The sequence below is a fragment of the Rattus rattus genome, chromosome 5 (genome assembly GCF_011064425.1).
Source record: "Rattus rattus isolate New Zealand chromosome 5, Rrattus_CSIRO_v1, whole genome shotgun sequence".
In the NCBI taxonomy this organism is placed as follows: Eukaryota; Metazoa; Chordata; class Mammalia; order Rodentia; family Muridae; genus Rattus; species Rattus rattus.
In genome coordinates, this window is record NC_046158.1 from 135,950,973 (window position 1) to 135,968,369 (window position 17,397).

The 17,397-nt window shown below is 54.3% G+C and overlaps 1 protein-coding gene across 3 annotated transcripts in view; it reads left to right on the forward strand.

Moving 5' to 3' along the window:
* The first annotated feature begins 10,536 nt into the window (after positions 1 to 10,536).
* Positions 10,537 to 17,397, forward strand: part of Dlgap4 (DLG associated protein 4) — a 146,299-nt gene continuing 139,438 nt past the window's right edge. For 2 of the 3 annotated variants that reach the window (XM_032904599.1, XM_032904598.1), the window contains exon 1: positions 10,538 to 10,643. The gene's annotated coding sequence lies outside the window, so the exon portion shown is untranslated. Of the gene's footprint in view, positions 10,644 to 17,397 lie in introns of all 3 variants that reach the window. The other variant, XM_032904600.1, reaches the window with a different exon arrangement.

Consider the following 17,397-nt stretch of genomic DNA (forward strand, 5'->3'; position numbering starts at 1 on the left):
TGGCTGTTTCCTGACTCTCTATCAGTAATCCTGTCCACTCCATGCCTTCAGTCTTCGTCTCTGCAGGCCCAGCCGCTCCCTCATTGCACATTTTCCTGCCATTGTCTTCTAAGGCACTGGATCATGAGGAGACTCCTTGAGAGCAGGAAAGCTTTGGCCATAAAGATGGAATTCTAGCTTCCTCCTGGCGCCTAACCTTCCTCACATCACCCTGCACCTAACCTTCCTCACATCACCCTGCTCCTAACCTTCCTCACATCACCCTGCTCCTAACCTTCCTCACATCACCCTGCTCCTAACCTTCCTCACATCACCCTGCGCCCACCCTGCACCTAACCTTCCTCATATCACCCTGCTCCTAACCTTCCTCACATCACCCTGCACCCACCCTGCTCCTAACCTTCTGAGGAGAACGATGGCCTCTCATCCAGACCTCACAGGACATAGGAAGGTTCCAGGGAGACTCCACATGGCTCCTCTTCTTACTCTGAGATGCAGAGCCACCAGAAGAATCAGCTAACAGGTGAGCCCAAGACGTCTTTCACAGAAGTCTCCAAGTGGACTTTGGGGACTCCTTCCTGTGCCTAGACTCCAGTCCCCCAAACCAGAGCCTCAATTTCTGTCCTTTCCCTCACACCACATGCTCCAGAAGCAGCCATTGTGGACTTGGCTTCCTGGGCATCTCCCCCAGCTTTGCCTTCCTCTCCTCACACAAGTGAGGCCTGGACCCCAGCAGCCTTCCTCACGATACTCTCCATAGCTCTTTTCCCATGGCCTCACCCCTTCTCCACAGCCCCCACCCCACAGCCTTATCCCCTCTCCAAAGCTCTCTTCCCTATGGCCTCACCCGTTCTCCATGGCCTTCCTCCCCAAGGCCTCACCCCCTCTCTATGGCCTCTCCAGGGCCCCATTCCCCAAGCCTCAGGGTCTCTCCTCTATATTCCTCCATCCTAGCCCCTGAGAGATCTAGCAAAGCAGCACCTAGCTCACACCCTGACTGGGTTCTGAGCCCTAGGCTGGCTCTGCTCTGCTTCTGAGATGAAGGTCAAGCCCTTTGCCTGCAGCTGAGGGTCTTTCCAGAGCAAAACTACTGCCAGGGTCTCACCTCTGCCACTGACTTTGGGGATGCACTCGGGCAATCTCTGCCCCATGCCAGCCTCTGCCCCATGCCAGCCTCTGCCTGCAACCCTTTCCTTCTCTCCCTGCCTGCTGCAGACCCAGCAGTAAGACCTGTCATGCTGAGTATAGCCCATAGCCCTCCAATATGAAAGAACGGAAGGCAGCTGGGAGCCAGCGCACACGTACGCACCGATGTGGTTGTGGTTACAGAAATCTTTGTGAACTGACTTGGTCTCCTAGGCTTAGCTGCCTCCAAATCCAAGAGGCAGAACAGTGGGACTAACCAGAAGGGGTGGCTCGGGTCCCCAGAGGACACATTAGGTTACGGTTGTGAGACTGAAACTCTGCATAACTCTGACAGAGGCTCGCAGGGTGCTCAAATGTTCCTCTGCAGATGCCTGTGTGTGTTTCCCTGATGACATTGGCTTTAGGGCTGTCTTGAGAGTGTGGGGGCTAGAGAGGGACTGTGTCACACACCCTTTTACTCCTCCCTTGCTGTGGAAGGGCAAATGGCCTCCCGCAATCCCACCCAGCCCCCCCACCCCCCACCCCCCACCCCCACAAGGTTTTGTGTTGGTCTAGGGATGGCAATCCGAGCAAGTGCTCTCTGCCCGAGAGTCTCCTGCCTCTGCCACACCCTGCCTTTATACATGAACTCACTTTTTTTTTCCAGCCTCAGTTTCTTACTTGGAAAATAGGGTTTGTGAGTCCAGCTGGGGCCTTGGGAGAAGCAGCTGAATTGACTGTCTAGGGCCTTTCTTACTGTTCACGGGAAATCAGTAATAGGCCCTCACTCCTCCCACTCCCCACCACGTGACTGCTCAAGGCTGGGGACGCCCCACCCAGCCCCACCCCTCCCCAGGACAGTCTCTCAGGTAGGCCAGGCTGGATTCAAACTCACTGATCCTTCTGCCTCCACCTTCTCAGTCCTGGGATTTGGGGTGTGTTCTGCTGTTCCTCGTTTATATTGTGCTGGGGATTGATAGCACACTACCACCTGAGCTGTTAATGTATCTGTGGCCTGAGGCGACTTAGTCTTGTTTTAAACTGAGAAACTCCTCTCATCTCTGCCAGCCTAAGCCTTACAGGTCCACAGAGGTGTTTGGAACTGCATCAGGGATAAGAAGGAACTGGGGAGTCTGGCCATATCCTGGCCGGGACATTAGGATCTGGCCTGAGAACTCTCCTCATAGTCCCAAATATGTCTCTGCCTTTGGGTGCTATAGATCCTAGGCCTGCTTTCTTGCACCTTGATATGGAAACAGGGACTGTAGGGTTTCAAGGCTTTCTCCGACAGCCAGGAGGTCAGGCCCCTGGCTCAGAATGTGTATAAAGACCAGGCAGGCACACAGTAGGTGCTCAGAGTACAGGACTCGACCTCTCCCGCTGCTTTGCTCTCTCCTCCCAAGTTCCCTTTCTTCTGTGAGAGAGACGTCTCCAAGGAAACCGTAGGAATTATTTTAAGAAAAGAGCTGAGGCCTTGGGTGGGAGCAGATGGTAGCTTGGACCTCTGGGAGGCAGAGGCAGGCTGCTCTGGCTCCTGGAGGAGGCAGGGAGACCCAGGTTGCACCCGTCACTCCCACCCCATCCCAGAAAGCATCAGGGCAGGACCTGGAGGGTTATCTGTATCTGAGGGCAGAGGCAGAAAATGTTTCAGGCAACCCAAAGGACAATGTGTGGCCTCGTCAGAGTGTTGGTGGCCCCAGGTAGTGCCAGCCTTTAGCCCTGTGGCCTCTGAGTGAGCGGAAGGCCCAGCTGGGAGAAATGGGGCAGGAAACAGTTTGGACTAAGGCTCGAGTCCTGGGCTCAGAACAGTCAGTATTCCAGTTCTTCACTCACTGGCTTATTCATTGCCCTCGCACCCATGGGCTCCTTCCTCCCTTCATGTCCTCCTCAGAGCATCCTTCTGGTGAGATTTTCTTGTCCCGTGTATACCGACAAGGAAACTCAAGTATAGAGAAACAAAATGAGTTCTGAAGATCATACACAAAAGGCAAGAATTTCTCGCTCAGACTCATCCTCAGTCTAGACCCCATACCTCGGGTTCCACCCTTCGTCTCTGCAGAGCAGGACTCCCACACTGTGGATGATGGGTTGGGGTCCCTCTGAGACAGCCGTGTCCCCTCTAGTCTCCAAAGGCCATCGCTTCTGAGGCATAGTCTAGATGGGTATCCGTGACAATGCTGCGTGAGTGGCAGAATGAAGACGGGGAGCACCGGGGATTGCCCCTCCTAGCTTCAGTTTGTTCTCTAAACATTTTGCAGGCACCTCCTCCATGCCAGGCCTGGTGCCAGCCCTGGGGACAGTGACAGCTTAGCCTCAAAAACCACTTTGCTGTTAGTTTACAAAGTGCTTCTGTTGTGCAGCTAAGTCCCTGCCCCTGCCGGGCAGGTCTTTCTGCTTGTGTCTACTTTCCGTGGGAACTAAGGCCCAGCCAGGAGCTAGGTTACATTGTAGCCAGTTGTGCCATCATCAGGATTAGAACCAAGGTCTGTTCACTCCGCCCACACTCCTTCCACTGGGAGAAGCCAGGGCAAAACCAAGCAGAGGGATCTAGGAATAGTTGGGAAGTGCTGGTGAGGAGAGGGGTAGGAAGAGGACAGTCCCTGCTCTCCCCCTGCTAGGAGAAATTTCCCTCATAGTTTTAGAATCTCCTGTTTGTAGGCAATTGAAGACGATCAGTTGGTAAAGCGCCTGCCACAAGGCTTGCCCACCCAACGTTCATCTTCAGAACCCAAGTGGCAGCAAGAGAGAAGGAAATCCTGCAAGCTGTCTTTGACCTCCACATACGTGCTACGGCACACACGCACACTGACACACACTGTGGTACACATACACACACACACACACACACACACACACACACACACAAATAAATAAATGCAATTTAAGAAGAATTTCCCCCTTGCTTTGACTGAGTCCGTGTCATGAAGTTACACAGACACAAGAGATCTATCTGGTCATGGTGAGTACCAAGTCTGACAAGCACTTCCATTTGAGAAAAACTTGAGGTAATTCTGAGTCTCAAGGAGCTACTTCCAGACTCATGGAAATATGTCAATCTGGGTCCCCAAAGCAGACCTCAAACCGAGCACTTGAGTGTCCGTAGTTATCTGGGAGGTGATGGGGGCAGCCTGAGGGACTGAAGGGGATGAGAGCGTGCAGGAGAGGAAGTAAATAAAATGTACCCTAGGGGGCAGGTGACCACCATGGGCCACTGGCCTCTACATCTTCTGAGAAACAGTGAAGAATATCCCAGAGTCCTTGCTCCCAGAGACTGGAGGCTGGGTCTTTACCTATGACTTCAGATCCTGGGAGCTTTCAAAGCTTATACTGGGGGGCGTTGACCCTTCCTTGCACCCCATCTGTCTTGGGCTTAAGCTGGGCCAACTCCAACCTCAGCCAACGCTGTCAGGCAGAGAAGGGCAGCAGCGTGGGCACCTGGGGGTCAGGGTCAGGAGCTGTCCCCCGCAGCTGCAGCTGAAGTCCAGGGTCAGTGTTTGCTACAGTGTTCCAGACAAATGTATCTTTATTGTATCTCCCAGCTGAAACAGATCACCTCCGAGTGATGCTGAGGCTGAGTCTTCAAAGGCGAGCATGTGATGGGAGAGGAGGAAAAGAAGCAGGTGTCTCAGAGAGAAGCTCCTGAGTCATGAGGTGTCACCAAGAATGGGTTAGGGGAGCTACGAATGCTAGAGGCTCAATGCTGCCAATCACAGGCTACAGAGAGTTCAAGCTCTATCCTGGGTACATTTTGAACAAGGATGCCAGAGATGTGCCCAGAACACTTCCTTGAGGTGGACATGAAGAATGGATTGGAAGGGGAGCCTGGAGTGGGAAGTCAGGCAGGAGATGCCCTGCAGGAACCTGAGATGCAGGACGGCCTGGGAAACCTGGTCTTCTAATGTTCCTGAATAGCTTAGCCCAGCCTAAACTCTTGTGGGGCTGGCACTAAGTATTCTCCAGGACTGTCTTGACTCATCTGGGTAGAACAGGCCATGCTACTATGTAGGAAGACCACCACTGAAATCACCTGCTGCCAAGTGGGCTCTCTGCTGGGACTATTTCCAATCTGGGCCAGGCGTTCCACCTTCCTTCAGGGTCCTTTCCAAATCCCATGGCATGGTGGGGGCTGGAAAGTTCAATGGCAGATGTAGGGGCAATCCTGGAGAATCGGGGTACCATAGCCTCTTCTCTACCTCCTTGCTCCCTTCTACTCTCTGGACTGGGCCAGACAAATGTCCCCTGGTCTTCTAATTACTGCGCCTTTTGCTCACAGAGCCCTGATTGTTCATGTTACCAGGCTACACTTGGATTGAACAATCCTCTCCAAAACACATATCTATCTATCTATCTGCCCTCACTACTCTGCTCTTTTCTTAGACAGATTTCATACAATAACCTAGGCTATCCTGGAATTTTCAGTGTAACCCAGGCTATCCTTGACTTGTCCTGCCACTCCTCCCCCAGCTTCTCTAGTGCTGGGATGACAGATATAAGCCACCCTACTTGGCTCTTTCTTCCCCCTCCTTCTATCTCCATAAAATATTTTTAAAATTTTATTTTATGTGTATGAACGTTTTGTTCCCATGTGTGTACCACATGAGTGCCTGGTGCACCTGGGCATCAGGAGAGGGGATCAAATCCCGGGAACTGGAGTTGTGGAGATGGTTGTGAGCTGCCATGTTGGGGCTGGGAATTGAACCCCAGTCCTTAGTAGAAGCAGTCAGTGCTCTTAACCGCTGAGCCATCGCTCCAGCCCCAGCTCTGTCTCTTTTGATGACGCATTCTGAGGCAAGGGTGATGTGAGGCTTATGAGCGCCTGTGACTCTTCCAGAAGATTAGAGTTCAGTTCCTAGCATCCATGCTGGGTGGCTTAGAACCTGTGACTTTAGCTCCAGGGCACATAACGACGTCTTCTAGCTTCTCGGATATGCCCACACGCGTGCACGCACACAAATAAATATCAGATTTAAACTCACTCATTTATTATATAAATGGACTTCCATTTCAAGTGTTTTAATTATAACTTTGACGTATTTGCCCTCAGCGTCTACTCATTTGAGACAGGCTCTCTTGTCACTTGCTGAGAACGCCTGGCTAGCTGGGGTATGAGCCTCCTGTCTCCACCTCCTAGCTGGCTGTGGAGTGCTGGGGTTACAGACACACAGCTTGTGTCACCTCGTTTGCATGAGTTCTGGGCATCTGCAGGACTTCTCAAGTGGGTGTGGCAAGCTCTCCATCCAAGCATTCTCCCCAGTGTCCTGTTGTTGTTGTGTTGGGGGTTGTGGGGAGGGCAGGAGGGAGGGACACAGAGAGATAGGAGATATGTTGCTAGTGTGAGAGGGTGCACGAGTACAGGTAGGTGCTAACTCGTGAGCCTATATACGTGTGTCTGGCCAGAGGTCTTTCCTTAGTTAGTCTGTCTCCACGTTCCTTTTTTGAGACAAGGTCTTGCCCTGAACATAAAGCTCATCACCTTGGCCGGGTTGGCCAGCCAATTAGCTTCTGGGATCCCCCAACCTTGCTCCCCTCTCCCATTTTTTACATGGATTCTGGAGACCTAAGCTGAGGTCCTGTAGAGGAGGCACTTTGCCAACTGAGCTTCCCAGCCCCCCCTTTTTTTTTAGTATCTCAGACACACGGAGCTAACAGCCCTGCCTTCACAATGCGCTTCAGCACTGGTGAGGGCATGGAGTTAGTAGGAACACACCATATTAAATGAGCTTCTCTCTCCTGGTCCACTCCTTCTCAGACTCATTATATGCAGGAGTATCCAGATAATACGCCTTTGTGCTTGCTTACTTGTTACTGTATGGTAACAGCTACACCTCGGGTGTTTGTCAAGTGACACTGTGGATGGGAATCTGTTTGTCGTGTGGGTGATTTTGATCCCCTCGCTCTATGGCCGTGGCGTCTATACCACTATTTATTCATTCACTGATTTACCCTCCCTGCGGTTGCTCATTGGACTGCCTTCAGCCTTCTGCATTGCAAACAGTCTCTGCGCACCTTCCTGGGCATCTCCCACCTCTGTTCAGTGTGGCGTGGGGATCTTGGGGTCGTAGCTAGCTTCCTTAGGAACTTGGTGGGCAGTCAGACTCCCTGGTCCTGGGGGGGTCATGCGTGGGCACTGAAGGGATACCCTGCACATGGCACCAGTGAGACTGGTGGATGCCCATGGGTGTCCCAGCTCTCCTTCCTCCCAATAGTATGTCAGGGCTGCTTCTGGTCTTCATCCTCGCTACCTTTTGGGATTGTCATCTTTGCTGGTCCATGGGCATACAACAACATCTGGTCATGGTCTTGGTTCATGACCCCAATAGCTAACAAGCCCAGGTATCATGTCTGCCCCGTGTTTACCCTTTGTGAACCTCCTGATGTTTTATTTCACTTAGCTCAACACTGCCTTTGTGTCTTCTGTGTTCTCAGCTGCAGGCATCTCCCTGGGTCACTCCTTGTCACCTCCTCCAGGAAGCCTGCCTAGACTTCAACTCCTTAACCTCACAGAAAGGAACATTCAGTGTCATTGCCCCTTCGTTTCCCTCCTGGGAGCCCCGCCTTCACCAAGGACCTTGGAGTCCTGCACAGCTCAGTCCCACAGTGGTAAAAGCATCCTAATTCATTTTCCATCATTTTAAGGAAATGTTTACATTTTCAAACAGTCTAAATTATGTATGTGCGCGCATATATATATATATATATATATATATATATATATATGATGGTGGGATATACACAGTAGAGTTTCATTTAGTCACAAGGACAGTGAAATTATGTCCTTTGCAGGGAAATGGATGGACCTGGGGATTATCGTGGTAAGGCTCGGAGAGACAAACATTGTGTGTTTTCTCAAATAGGCAGAATCTATATTTAAATAATATGCACAGTATATGTATGTGACATGAAAGCAGAAAGGGGAGGAAGTAGGAGGCTGGCAAGGGGAGGGGAAGGGAGGGAGAGGGGGAGGGGAGGAGGAGGGAAGGATGAGGTACAGAGACATAGTATATAAAATGCCATCATGAGACCATTATTTTATATATGAACTAAAAATGAATTAAAATGTCTGAACTGCTAGTTTCTCTCAGCAAAATCAGAGGACATGACCTCGCAGGGACGTCTTTCCTACAGGGTGACAGTTTGCTGGTGCAGAGGGCAGCAGACCCCTATAACCCACCCTCACACCCCGTGCAGGCCCTGTGGCCATACTAGGCACTCACACCTATGCTTTCTTTCTCTCAATCCCTCTCCTCCTTCCCTTCTCCTCCCCTCCCACCTCTCCCCTGCACAGCCCCAGCAGTCTCTCTGGCCTTTCTGGACTCTCAGTCGCTGTCCACATCACAACCCTGCTCAAGAACCAACATCGCCTTGACTCCCCGTTCCCTTCCTAGACACTGCCTGACTTGCAACAAGAAGTATTATCACAATATAAATGTATCTGGTTTTCAAACGTCTAGATAACAGCACAACAGACACTCACGCCTGTGTGCTCTGGCTTCAGAAACAAGTCATTTCTGCACAATGAAGCCTCTCTCCCACTCCCGTCCCCTGTCCTCAGGCCACTACTTGTCAAAACCTGCCATTCATCACTCCTGTGCATATTCTTATATTAAATATGCGGGTGGCCCCAGATAATACATAGCCTTGTGTTGCATGTTTTCAAACTACGTGTTCAGCTCTTCCTGCTGCACCTCGCTTTTTTAAAAAAAAACCATATACATACAATTTTAAAGATCGTATTGAGTTCAGGTGAAGCTTACAAATCATAAAGTCCATCTCTGAGTCGTCACAGGCCAAGTGTGGTTCTGTGACCCGTCCTAACAGATGTTTGAGGCTCATGGCATGGGGACAGCCTTCTGTGGTCACTGTTTGTCCAGGCTCCAGACAGCGGCCGTTTAGCCTGTGACCAGCTTCTCATTTATAGTCAGTGCTGCTGTAAGCATTGGTGAACAAGGCCTTGGAACCCTTTTCTGAGGCCTACACCTGCTCATTTTAGCCAACTACACAGTGTAAGGTTACACTGTCCAGCCCTGTCAGAGGCTCCAGAATCCATGAAGATCTTAGCTACCCAAGGGAAGGGACCTTGTTCCTCTCTACTGACAGCTGCCTTAATCTACAGTCCCCTTCTCCTGCCCTTCACCTTCCACTTTTAGGACTCCAAGCTGACCTCTCCTCTGCCTGTCTTAGCTAGGAAGCCAATTCCGGCAGCATGGGCCAGTAACTGTAGTAGTTGATGGGAGTCCAAGTAGCTTAGCACAAACCCGGGAGGAAGGGATGTGGGTTTTTTTTAAAGGGAGGGGTATGGGTGGGCCAGTAGTGTGAGAAGCTGGTACATTAAATTGCTCTGGGCCTTGAGGGATGAGTAGGAGTTTGTCACTGAGAGATGGTGGGAGGGCATTGCAGGCTCAGGGAAGACGAGAGGCTAGGACTAGAATAGTGGGCTAGAGATGTGAGGAGGGTGGGCAGGCAGTGGAAGAGAAGAAAGAGGTCTGGAGGAGCCTCGGTTGCACACCTAGTATTCTCCAGGGACAGCTGTGTGGGAGCCAGGGGAGGCGGCGCATCCATTTGACACCTACTGAATGCCATGATCCAGTAAGGAGAGCTCACCTAGTCTCATTATCTCTTCGGTTTCTTAAGGAGGGAGATGTTATGTTGTCACCATTATGCGGGTAGGAAAACGGGCTCAGGGAGAGGCTCCCTAGTCCGTGATCCCAGAGCCCCCGTGAGAGGTAGGACAGGTGCCCGGCCACGAATTCCAGAGACGCGTTAGCCAGGTACTGCTGTTCAAAACAAGGGTTCTACAGGAAGCGGGTCACCGGGAGGGGGCACCCGATCCTAGAGGCAGGAACCCCAATGGGAGAAAGAGGGGTTAGAAGAAGCCTGACTCCCGCAGCGAGACCCGAACCAGCCGCATCTTTTCTGTGCCTCAGTTTCCCTACCCCACAGTGAGCGCAGCCAAAACACCTTCCTGCCGACCCACTCAACAACCGGGGTTTCCAAGTTCGCGCGCCACCACGGCCAGCGCTGTGTAGCCTCGCTCCGGTAGCCTGCCCTCTCTGGACGACCGGCCGCAGATTCCCAAGCGCTCTTTGAGCCACACACCCAGCGTCCGCAGCCGCGGTGCCCCTCCCTCCCCTCCCCTTCCTTTTCCCCGGCCGGCGGCGGGGGTGGCGCGCCGGGCCCTGAGCGGCCCCCGCGGTCCCCCGCAGCCCCGGGCCCCCGGCCGGATCCGCGCCTGGTTTTGGGCGCAGCCGCGCGGCCCCCTCCCCGCGCGTCTCCCCGCCCTCCGCCCCCCCCCGCCGCTCTCGGGGAGCCGGGGCCGCGGGCTCCTCCTCCCGCAGCCGCATCTGGGGCGCCGCGCCGGCCGGAGGAGAGGCATGGGGCGCCCGCGGGCCGGGGCCGGGGCCGGGGCCGGGGCCGGGGCCGGGGCCTAGGCGAGCGACGCTGAGAGCGAGCAAGCGAGCGAGCGGAACGGGCGCAGCGCAGAGGCCGAGTGGACCAAGGCGGTCGAGCGCCGGGCACAGGTGAGCGCGCGGGGGTGGCACGCGTCAAGACCCTCCTCCGAGGCTAGATCTCGGGCAGCCCCCCGGCCACGGGCAGCCCCCGGGACAGACGCGCTCAGCGGTGGGGTCTCCCGGATCCTCTGACGGGTGGCGGCGCCCGGGCCTGGAGCCGGACGCCGGCCGGCCCCTCGGATGCTGCCGGCCCTTCCCCGGCCCGGGCGCAGGAGCAGCTCCCGGCCCTCCATCCGCAGGCGGCGGGTAGCGGCAGCCCCCTCTCGGCCGCGTGTCCGGGCGGCCCGGGTTCCCTTGCCTTCTGCCTGCCGCAGGCTCCTACTCCCTTCCCGGGATCTCCCCGGGACCGGGCATCCGGGGAGGGGGCGGGCGACCCCGCGCCGCACCGTCCCCGGCGGGCTCGCGTGCCCGGGAGGGGCCGAGCGACCCTGGCACCTGGGCTGTGTGGGGGGGGCGCTCACATGGCCACCGGAGGCCCCCACGTGCGGCGCCCCGCGGGAACGGGGGTTCGCGTACAGAGCGGGTGGAGGGTAGACCAGGTGGCTGCGGAGGCCAGCTGGGTCCAGATGTGCAGGGCCTGCTGGGAGGGGACATGTGCTACCTGAGCAAGTGATGGTCCTTGGGCCTCTTTGGACAGAGCCTGCCTTGTTGGATTCCCCATCCAGCCCTTCATCCATCTCCTTTCTCGCGTTCTACGCTGCCTGTGTTGCGGAGAGGGGCTGTCACCGACTGTTGATGTTGTGTGAGAAAATGAAATGGGGGAAGGGTGGTGGGTAGGTGGGTGGGTGAAGGCCAGTTGTGGCGGAGGTACCCTGAGGATGGGGAACCTTACGCTTGGAGGACTGTGCTGATGGCGGGGGTGGGGGGGTGCTGGGGTAAGAGATGTCCCATCACTTCCACCTGCTTGGAAGTAGAAATGGCAGAGGGGGAGGGGGCTGCAGTCCCCAGCCCTAAGGAGGCTGGACTGCCCGCCTCATACTCTTGGCACCTCCTGCGCGGTGGGGGAGGGTCCGGTCCCTCTGCCTCTGTGGCTTCACTTGAAGGAGGTGATGGTACAGGACTATGTCAGAATGCCTGTTGGAGGAGTCTGTGGAATTCTTTCCCTCAGGTGGCTACCTCTCTCCCCTTCCTCTGGTATAAGGAACTGTGGGCTGCCTGGGCCAAGGGTGGTCCGAGGGGCCTGAGCCAGACTGTTAATGACAGCGGGACTGGGTGGGGCCGCAGAGCTGGCTTCCAGGCTGATGGCTGAGGCTCCGGTGTTAGGAGCCACTGTTGGGGGCCACCCTCCCCCTCGGCTGGGCTTCAGCGACCGCTCCACAAGCTCCGAGTATGTTCCCAGTAGCTTCTGAAAATGCAGTCTGTGCACGTGGGGCAGGCGTGTGTGCCTGTGTCTGTATTGGGGTAGGGGTGGGATAGAGTGCGTGGGTTCTCCTGGAGCTGGGGAATGCCCGGTGTGCCAGTGAGTGGTGTCCGTGAAGCCCTCATCCATGTAGGCCAGGTGGAGCTGGGCTGGGCACCGGAGAGGTAGGTGGGCAGGGCCCGGAATCAAGAGAAAGTGCGGGGTAGGCAGGGCCTGATGCCTGACTTACAGAACCGGGTACCCAGGAAGCATCCTGCTGGTGTCAGCCAGAGATGAGCTGCAGGTTTGAGGGCTGTGCCCCGGGCGCAAGGCTGCTTGGCAGTCGAGCCTGCTGTTTTGAAGGAAGCCTGCGCAGCACTTAGGGGCCGAGGGTGGAACGTGTACTTGGAGCTTCCAGAGGACTCAGTGACGTATCTAGTGTATCGGGGCACCCACTGGCATCTTGGTAGGATTTTGTGGCTCACAGGCATCTGGCTTCAGAAATGGCAGCGTATCTGCACACTGAGGGATGTTGTCCGCTGCTCTTCACCCAGCAGAGAGCAGGTGGTCTCGCCACCCCCCCCCACAGCTGTAATTGATGAGGACTCATTCATTTCAAAAATAAAAATAATAAAAATAGCGTTCTCGGACTCCAGTGGACTTCAGTATGTTCATTTAAACATTCCGAAATGGGAATGAATAAAATCTGAATTCCGCTTTTCTTTTTTTGGAAAGCATGTAGTTGGTCCACAGCTCCCAGCCTGAAGCCCAGCCCCCTTTCCCGCAGCAACTACCTCTCAGCTGCATCTTGTACCCCACCTTCTCTCACTTTGGCTCTGGTCTCCATGGCCTGCTTTTCAGTTCCTGGACTGCGTTCAAGTTGCCTTTAGCTTCAGGGTCTTTGAGCATGCTGGGTCCTCTTGCCATACCTACCCCCCATACACCCACATCACCTACTTAACTATTCCTTACCAGCCTGGCCTCGTCCTAAGCATTGCTTCCTCAGTGCCCAGGCCACTCCGTGTCCCTGTCAACGGCTCCACAGTCCGAAGACCTCAGCTTTACTTCCGTTACCGAAGTTGTACTGTGCGATTGATGTGGGAGGAGCAGCCACACCCTCCCATTAGCCTCCCTGTGCTGAGGACTGGGCTTGACGGGCCGAGGGAACTTATTTTATTTTATTTTGGTTTGAATGGGTGCGTGTGAACCAGAGCATTCCAAGTGGAGGGCTGGGCGATGGGCACAGAAGATACTTGGCCAGGTCCAGTTGCCCACATAACCATCCCCATGGGTTCCTCGGCCTCCAGCTGGCTCTGTACACCCAGAGGCACTTGGCAGACTTGTGGGAGTTATAGGTCTGTGGCCTCTAAAATCCCAGTGTGCCCCTGGGAGTCCAGAGATTCCGTCCGGCAGAGACTGAGGTCGTGTTTGGGTAGGTCCAGCATCTTTGGGCATCCCTGTGGCCCTGTGGTCTGGTACCTGTTCCTGCATCACTTCATGGGTTCACATCAGTTTCCTACCTAGTTACCCCTTGTTGCATTTATGGGGGTCGGGGGGAGTGCTGCTAGCTACTAGATTCTCGCCTGCCATTCCTTCTTTGGGCCACTAGTGTTTCCTGCTCCACTCAATGCTCAGTGCTGGGGGTGGGGGGACAGAGTCAAATCAGAGGAGATATTCCTGTTCTGGGAAACGTCCCCAGAACATGTGCTGCTCTGGGGTTGGAGGCCTCAGGGATTTGGGAGAGTGAAGGAGCAGGACCCTTCGAGCTGAGGACCCCACTGGCATTCATAAAACCAGGAAAGCAGCCTGCATCCCTGATCAGAGAGGTGGCCCTCCTGAGCGGTCCTCAGGGACACTGGTTATGGAGGTGAGCTGCTTCCGTGTGCACTCTGGGATCAGGATGGGGCTTGGTCTGCTCTGGTAGGTTTGGACAGTGTGTGTACAGATTCAGGGACATGGTCCACAGAGTGAGAGGGGCTGGTGGTTTCTCCTGATGGATAACCCTGCCATTAAAGAGGTGAAGTGGGCTGGCTCAGGTAGAGACCTCACTGTTAAGTGAACTCTGACTGGGCACATTAAGGAAATAGCGAATACTCAGCAGGGCTTCCTGTGGTGAAGAATGCAAGGACAAATGTATGCTCAGTTCACTGGACTCTCGGTTGGTCTCTTAACTGCACGCGCCTACCTTTCTTCTGTATATGTGGTCTGGGGGAGGGGGCAGTTATTGGCTGATTCTCTGTGTCCGCCTACTCAGTAGGCCCCCGGCAACAACCTCAAACCAAGACTAGAGCCTTTAGGGTAGGCTCGACACCCTGCAGTTTGCAGGTCACGTTTAATTTCTGCTCTTTCTAGCTATCCCCTTGGTAGGAATGAGGAAGAAATACGTTAATTTGCCTGCCTGGTGGGGAAACTGAGGTGCAGGAGTTGCCCAAGGTCACTCAGAGGCTGGGAATTGGGCCCGCAAGTCCAGGAACCCCCAACCCCTGGGCTCTAGGGAGTAGCCATTGTGTCAGGGCCTCTCTGGAGTAGATGGCACATCACTTCCTGAGCAAGGAGCAGCCTGGATCCTTCTCTGCTTGGTTTCGCAATGCCGCCTCCTCCCCACCCGAGCCGTCTGACGTGGCCTTTTCAAAAACCCAAAATGAATGGAAGCACATTTTGTTTGGAGAATTTTGCTACACCCCTCACTAGGGCTGGTTGCAAAACCAGGCTTGGGGATTCCTGCTAATGTTGACAATGATAATAATAATAACAGCCGTTATCAGCAGCTGACAGTTAATAAAAAACAACTATCTGCTTCATAAAACATCATTGACCATCTCCCAGAACTAAGAGCGTGGTTCAGGGCCTGCTACTTAGAACCACTGACTCCAAGCATCCTACATCTGCTTCAGCCTCTACCACATCCCATTCTTATTAGCCCCATTTTACAGGTGCAGAAACCGGACACGGAGAACTTTTAAGTAATTGGACCAAGGCCACATAGATGGCGAAACCCTGGTACCGGGATTTGGATCTAAATTAGACAGTTTTGAGTCTCACCTTAGACCCTTCGTCTGAGGATCCTGAAGTGTTCCCGCTTGTTCACCAGCAGGCGATGAACATGAGGTTTATGGGGATCAACTGCAGTAGGCTCATTCCTGACTTTGGGGAACCAAACACTGGACATGGAACCGCACCTGGCAGAGGCAAGCAGGCTAAGGCATCCGCAGAATTCAAGGATCATAGGCAGCAGCCGAGCCTCTCAGCCCTGTGATAGGCCTGGTCTGAACTTTGACTGGCCCCCGCCCCCCACCTGTTACATGGTGGTTACTTAAGGAGGCTGTGACCCACCCTTACAACGTCCTGGAGGTTATATGGGTGGTAAGAAGTGACCACCACTGCCAGCCCACTATGGGGTATTTGGTTCCCAGGATCTTTAGGTTAAGAAGCAAGTTCCCTTCCTCTGTAACTGAGCAGCAAACCTCTAGGGACCCATCTCCAAGAGTGGCATAACACACGTTCAGAGGGACATTTGGCATTCTACAGGGTTCACCATGAGAAAGCCCAGGGTGGGGTTAGAATGCATCTGATGATATAGAACTGGGGTAGGAACCCTAGCATGTACATGGAGCGAGACTTGCTGGTGCGTAATTGGGTGCCTACTGTGTACCCAGCATTGCGTGGGACCTCAGACAGGATTAGGAAACCAACCTGACTAGGACACCATGCACCCCAAGTTCCAGTCTTGGGGTATTGAGCAGTTGGCTTCTGGGCTCAGGCATATGTCTTTGTGTAGTGCCAGGCTCCTGGTGGGTCTTGACATCTGTCCGGTGTGCTGTGTGTTTGAGGGAGTGTAGGAAAGACGGTAGATTGCGTGGTGTTCTGTTGCTGTATTTCCTGCCTCAGGACCTGCACCTCTCTGAGCTCCACGGTTTCCATCGCTTTTGTGGGGTGGGGGTGCCATCTGAATCCTCGCCTGCTCAGCTCTTTGGAACTTCAGGGGTGAGCTGAGCTGGACTTCCCTCCAGAAGGGCGCAGGGTCTGGTGTTGTGTTCCCATCCTGACAGCTGCCTGGCTTCCCCACCACCCTCTGTCTCGGAACCCCTGCTGGGGGTAGGGAGCACTCCCACCTATGCAGGCTGACTGGGTGCTGAGGTAATGACGCAGCCATGGACTGCAGAGCACAGCTTGGAAACGGGGATCAGGTTTGCTCAAAAACGGGGGCAAGTTTCTTCCCAACACTCTGGCACCCCAGCTGCCTGCCTGCCTGCCTGCCTCCCCCGGCTGTTGCTAAGCCCAACATCCTTAGCTCTGAGAGGCTAGAGCTCTCTCTAGGCTCTGAGTGCCACAGACTTGCTGGTCCCCAGGCTCCTGTACCCTCCTTTGCTCAGTAGCATGAACTGTGTGGGCTAGGCTCTGGATTCTGTAGCGTTGTGCTGACCCCTCCGGAGGCTGCTTGTCTGGATGCAGCCTGCCTTGGACAGAGATGGCTTCCGGACCCTCTGCCGCCAATGTTTTCTATGTGTGAAGTCCACGTTGAGGATGTGGGGTGCTGTGCTCATCCCTGTTTATGAACAAGGAAACTAGGGCTCTAGGGGAGGGGCATTGAGCCAGAGGGTGGTGGGGTAGGATTTGAACCCAGGTACATGCACCTGACAGTCCAGGCAGGAAGCTAGGACTGAAACTGGAGGCCACCTGGTGACCAAGCGTCTGTGTAGTCTCTAGTCTTAGTTTCCTCTCTGGGTGAGAGTGCTGTGGAGTGCACCCATCTCCAGGCCTCACGTGACCCAGCTGTGGTCACAAGTTAGGAGGTGTCAGCATCTCACACCTTGCCTTCGCAGGGACTTGTAGGCTCTGAAGGCTTCCTAGAGGACCCTTGTGAGACCTCCCAGGGACTGTGTGGGAATGGCAGAGGCAGGCAGCTCCGAGTGGCCCCAGAGGCCCTGCTCAGCCTTGGACCCGGACTATTTTTGCTCATATGTAGGTTTCAACTGGCCTTCCAGGCACTCTGAGAGAGTGCAGTGTGATGGGGAGCTACCGTTGCCTGGCTGCCTCCGCTGGATGTCCTGCATACAGTGTGCTTGTATGTGTAGTGCGTACATGCGTGTGTGTTTGTATGTTTATGTGTGTGTGGGGTGTAGGTACGTGTGGGACATGCTTGCTATGTGGTGCATGGAGAACCTCTTTGAATGTATGTATCTATGGCATGTGGTGATATGTATGTATGGGGAGGGGAGGAGCGTGAGGAGATACACACAACATGTGTAAGGTGTGTGAGGAGGTGAATGTAGTATGGATGTATGGTGTGAATGTGTGGGGCATATGGGGAGGTGTGATACGTGTGTGTGGTGTGCGTGTATGTGGTATGTAGGAAAGTGTTCGTTTATATGTGGTGTGTGGGTGAAGTGGGAGGAGACATGTGTAGTATGTATGTATGGTGAG